We start from the raw sequence: 5835 nt of genomic DNA on the forward strand, positions 1-5835 counted from the left end.
GGAACAAAATAATTCAGATATACCTAATTTCACTGCCAGAAATATCTTAACAGTGACAATGTGGTATAGAAAAGGGCAGAAAATGAACTCTTACTGTTTTTGCATGTGGTTCATTATATTAAGCATAAGTCATGGTCAACTGATTTTGAAGGATGTATGGGCTTGGAAGCAAATATTGATAACAAATCAATGTATTCCTTATGTATTCACGTGTTTCACCATGACAGTTTTAGTCAATGTAGTAAATAGGTTAGTAGTACATACCAGAAACTGCTTTGGTTCAATAGCTCCACCTTTCTCATCCTTGTCTTGCTCTGCAGTTTCTTTAAACTATCTGAAAACACAAAACAATCAAATATGACAGAATAAGAATAAGCAACTTGATCATTGGCAAACTACTTCAACTGACAGGTTCACACACTAAAACTAAGCTGGTGAAAAGGATACGCATTTATGGCAACTTCAAACCTGACACCACCAAGAAATACTGTGATATATAGGTCAATGTGTTATGAGGGAAGCAGAATTGACACTTTCAAATCCCACATCTATCTTTATAGCTTTGGAGCCTGCATTGTTCCCCTTTGTGCGCAAGTGTGAGTCTGTATACATGTCTTTCTGGTAGATATCTGCGGTTTAACACTTAATAATACATCAAGAATTTATTAGAAAATGTGTTCAGTCCTTTGCTTAGCATGTGTTATATTAAAACATTATTTGATTTGTTTTTTGTAGTCTTCCTTTGCAATATGTCTGCACAACACAAACTGGAGTAATGCACATGTAAATATCTGCCACACTGTTTTTTGTCTGCAATTTTTTTTTATTATTTCTCTTTGTTTATTTCTTATTTATATATTTCCACATTTATTTATGTCAGTTATGTTTGTCTACGTGTAGCACCTTATCACCAAAGCAAATTGCTCGTACGTGTAAAATACTACTTGGCAATAAAGCTCTTTCTGATTCTGAAAGTCATCACTCCCAATCGAAATTCTATAATAAAAACTTCAGCCAATTTGTCTGCCACACAACTAGGCTGCTCAACTCAGTTTTGCTTTCGTGATGCCTGTGCATGCCTTAGTTGGGTCAATCAAAATGTATTGTAGATGTATGCAAGTATCATTATGAATAACCCACAAATATCAGTAGTGCTACATTTGATACAACATGCAATCTGAATTTTAAGCCATAAGGATCACTAAATCATCTGGTACTTAAATAATAGTAATCAGGACGTGCATCATCACACATGCAACTACCTGAGGTTCCTCAAATTTGGTCTACATGCTCACATATTTTCAGACAAAACATTTACAGGTCTCCTTTAAGCTGCCTGTGCTTTAAAATTAGCTTTTGGGGACCCCTGCAGATGCAGATGAACTTGCCAGTGAAGAACTGGCCTGAATTAATAAACTCAGCAATTGTTTTGTAACAGAATAAACCTACACAGTATGCAGAATCCCCAACAACAATACCATTCCTGCTGTTGTCATGGAGGGCGAGGGAGGCTGACAAGGACCAAAGGGGATGCTGACAGGTACCACAGTTTACATTAATATAGTTTCCGCTGTGTTCACTGAGAGACATCCTTGTTTCTTTTCAAAGACACGTAAATGTGATGTCCGTTAGTGGACGCAAGTTAAGCCAATTTGACAGTGTAGGGCTCTCGCATGAACGAATTTAATTTATGACACGTCCCCAAACAACAACGCAGCATTAACGTTAATATTAGCAACTGACGTTGTGATTTGGTCAGATCATCTGTATCACAGAATAAAGTAATGGCCGGAGATATTGCCTTAGTTTTAGTAACATTACAACACTCCCCAACTCGTTTATCACTCCCCAGTAAGCTAGGTTAGTTGTAACCGTGCTCACATTTTTTGCCAATGTTACGGAGGTAGCTACCTGACCGTACGCACTTAAGGTTAGGTCTATGGTGCCGCTAACGTTAGCAAAGTTAAAAGCTAGTTAGGTGACGTTAGCTAGGTTCATTAGCAGTTTAGGCTAGCGTTAGATACTTCGGCTCCAATTCAGCTTTGAGGGCTAACGTTAGCAGATTAACGTTACGAAAAGTCAAATTGCAACCTGACACACATTTTAACTCTCACCGGCAATTTGTACCATCATTCCCGGGGAAAGTGAGTAGCAATTGAACGAGGATACTGCTTTGACTTGTGGTTGTACAGAGGCGCACATACCCACACACAGTGGATATGTGTGTGTATGTGTGTGTGGCGTGTATGTTTGCAGGTTTCGCGCGAGCTAACTTAGCTAGCAGCGAGAGCTCCGCACAATGCTCTATCAGCGGGATCGTGGCTAAATTAAAAATGGCGGTTTACACAGCATCAGATCCGTACTTTACCCTTAAAAAGACACTGGCTTTGTGATCTCGGATCCCTGTGACGAGTGCGAATCATCGATGGTAGTTGTTAACGAAGAGAACTGTATGCCACCAGATAGCTAAAACCCACGTCAATACCATGGAATAGGTCTTTCTGCTTACCTCGAGTGCGTGTTACATTTGCTTCTCCATCTTGCACTAGCGAGTGGTAGGGCACTTTAGATCTCGCGCGAATACCTGCTGCTGCGTTTACCCAGGGCACTCCCTTGTACAAAAGCGACGCTAGCGCGTTTTGGACATATAACTGTTTCCAGCCTCAACGCTGTGATTAGATGTGCAAACGAAAGCACAATTTCTCCAGGCTTTATGAAAAATAGATTTTAATTCAGTTTAATTTGAAATATGAAACTATTCAAACTCACTGACAATTAGGAAATAAAGACTGTACATTTTTTTTATTAACAAATGCATTTAATCCCTATTTAGACGGGGAAAGTTGTATTTAAAACTATGCAATGGAAATAATGTTTAGATGTGAAAATTAATACTTACATTAATTTTACAACAAAAAAACCCTGAGAACAACTGTGGTCATCACTATTCATTCAATATCTAATGTGGCATGTTAACATTATTAATCTGTACTTTCATTGGAAGAAATAATTAAGTGCAGATGTGTTTAATACAACACAATATTTTTTGTTTTATCTTAATGACTATCCAATACACAAATTTGCCTAAATCCCAGCTTGGTGAATGCAATGAACATGGAGTTCTCCAGTAGATAGAAAAAAGAAAGGTAATAATTTTGCCCACAAATCACACTTTTGGTGATCCTAAAATAAATTCAATGAAAAAAGGAATTTTGCCCAAAGTATTTTTTATCTGTTCCAGGTCGTATTTAAACACATCATGTTTAAAACACACAGTATACACCAACACAAGAGTGAATATCAACAATAACTAATATAAAACTTAATGGATGATGTTAAACAAGGGCATTTTTCTCCAGAACACTTCCACTATTATACTGACAAGACAGCATGACAAACTAAGCATGACAATTACTGCGTACAAATATAAAAAAATTAACTATTTCAGATATTTTCCAAATACAGCAATGTATCATGTACACGTTATGTTAAGAAAGATTTCAAAGTTTTTGAACTATAAAAAGAACTTAAATTACAACATATATTTACATATCAATTCATATCCTGCATCTCCACAACCTTTCACACAATTACATCTACAGTTTTGCCAACATTTTATCACAAGTACATTCTGTGGAAAGAAAGCATGTCTAGATCTAGACCAAAAATGCTGCCAACACTTGGGGCACATCTTATGTCAGCTTACAGGAAACTAGTCTCTTCATCTCATAATATTCTTCTGCTCTTTCAATGTAGCTATATACATTACAAATATTACAAATATTTACAACGACAACTTAAAACTGTAAAAAAAAATTCTAACAAAGCAATGGATACACTTTTTGTACAGGAAGTAAGTGGTTGGAAATAATTAAATTAGGGACCAAGAAGATGAGGTGGTGAAAACATACAATGTTAAAACAGGCTAAGAGATGGCTAAATGCTCCCTTGTAAAATAAATAAATATGTTCAGAATATGACGTTCCTCTTGGCATCAGTTGAGGGCTTTCTATATTATGTGCAGAGCTACAGTGACAATCAGTGACAAATTCCTTCAAATATAATGAATACTTGTGGAATACTGGGTGCTAACCATGTGCATCCACTGTTTGTGTGTCAAGATTGGTGTCCTGTAATTGTCATGCCACACAAGATTGTGTTTTATGAGGTAAAAGACAACTAAACACAACACTATAACTTCATGACTCTGTCTCTCTTTGTGAGGGTGATGCAGGAATTACATTTTACCTGACTAGAAAATGTACTGTTCTTCTTTCCCTTTTAAAAAATATATGGAGAGTAAAATGTCTTTGCATAAATAGAGCCAATAAAAATAGCCTAGCCTAAATAAAACAAAAAAAATGTATTATTCTAGTTAAATCAATGTCCGCCTGTCATCTTGTCACAATTTCCCAATGACAAATAGTATGCAATCATGAGAGTTACAACATTAAGCGTGCATCTAGCACACTACAGTGATTAGTTGTGAAAACACCTTTATGCAGATGGATATGGAAGTGGAGTGCCAAAACAGGCTGCTAATTAGCCAGGCAGGGTCACTGGTGTAGGACAAGATAAAGTTCAATAACCGTGAAAACAGTAAACAAATTTATCTAGAGTACAAAATATAGACCACTCTCTATTTTCTTCAGACCTACTTCCACAAAAGCCTTTTTCTTCATTCCCACTTAAAAGTCTTCCGCTACATTTCCAACATCTCTCACAAGAGAAGTTTGCCGTTACGGTGAATTTTCAGAATTTTTCCAAGTCTCTGTTTTGCTGTTGCAAGTCCTTTCTTTGGACGTTTCCCTGAATTAAAGTGAAAAGAGAAAATCCATGAGAAAATATGCTGTCACAGAGATATGAAATTATGCTGTCAATGCCTTAAGTTTATGCTTACCTTGACCGACTCCTGTTGTACCTTGGCTGGCTAAACCTGCAGGGGATGCACCAGAGTGAGAGCTGCTGTTCTGCGGAGACAGTGAAGGTCGACGTGAACTGAGGAATACACCAGGGGCCATTGCTCCGCTGCCTCTAGGGCCTCCGGGGCCAAAAGGTCCAGGCCCTGCTGTGTATTCATGGTCCAACAGACTAGCGGAGTAGTAATCCATCCTCCTGTCTGGGCTGACGTCTGCTGCAGACTCTGCAGCAGGTGGTGGTGAGGGTGGGGCTGGCTCAGACTGAACAGGGGGAGGAGTGACTACAGGAGCAGGAGGACGCTGCTTTTTGGTGTACTTCCTTTTAGCAGGCTTTTGCTGCTCCTGAATCAAAACAACAAAAAATAATCTAGAGTCATTATTTTTTAATGAAAGATGCGTCAACTCCACATTATTCAATAGACTAGGGTTGGCAATATGTATATACCGTGCCAAGGTAGAAATGTGTCCACTGGTAGAGATGTTTTCACTGTAGGAGCTATCCCTTTGGCTTTATTCAGAACTGCCTAATACATACTACTGGCGACCACAGTATGCAGTATCTAGTACCTACTACATACTGCGGTTTCCGGTTATGGAAAGCATAAGTAAACAATAGGAGAAATATGAATGTAACTACCAGTTATAACTTTTTTTTGTGTGAGGAGAACAAGGCTGCAGCCTATCTGTAACGAAAGTGACGTTATAGCAAGTTGCCAGCAATAATGATAATTAAGCATGCTAAGATAATGTCTGATATCACAAAGACAGCAACATTAACCTTAACAAGCGGTCAATAAAAACAACATGACATGAATAACTTATATCTAAAGTAGTTTTTTGTTATCAGGGACAGAGCAGTTATATTCATCCTTGTCCAACACTGATGCAGGGATGTTGCTGTTTGCCATTTCAATGC

At 37.9% G+C, this 5835-nt stretch overlaps 1 protein-coding gene and 1 long non-coding RNA gene across 6 annotated transcripts in view; both read right to left on the reverse strand.

Annotated features, from left to right (window-relative positions):
* The window catches only part of huwe1 (HECT, UBA and WWE domain containing E3 ubiquitin protein ligase 1), a 46921-nt gene extending 44364 nt beyond the window's left edge, over nt 1-2557 (reverse strand). For 3 of the 5 annotated variants that reach the window (XM_046055157.1, XM_046055156.1, XM_046055143.1), the window contains exon 1: nt 2510-2521. The gene's annotated coding sequence lies outside the window, so the exon portion shown is untranslated. Of the gene's footprint in view, nt 1-264; nt 335-2114; nt 2186-2509 lie in introns of those variants that run through there. The other 2 variants (XM_046055144.1, XM_046055146.1) reach the window with 2 other exon arrangements.
* Nucleotides 2558-3210: 653 nt separating this feature from the next.
* Nucleotides 3211-5829, reverse strand: LOC123975759. The gene is made up of 2 exons (XR_006826153.1): nt 4901-5829; nt 3211-4809 (listed from the first exon to the last, which is right to left on the reverse strand). It is a non-coding gene; the product is annotated as an uncharacterized LOC123975759 (long non-coding RNA).
* Between the last annotated feature and the right edge of the window lie 6 nt (nt 5830-5835).

This window comes from Micropterus dolomieu, linkage group LG08 (genome assembly GCF_021292245.1).
Source record: "Micropterus dolomieu isolate WLL.071019.BEF.003 ecotype Adirondacks linkage group LG08, ASM2129224v1, whole genome shotgun sequence".
Classification (NCBI taxonomy): Eukaryota; Metazoa; Chordata; class Actinopteri; order Centrarchiformes; family Centrarchidae; genus Micropterus; species Micropterus dolomieu.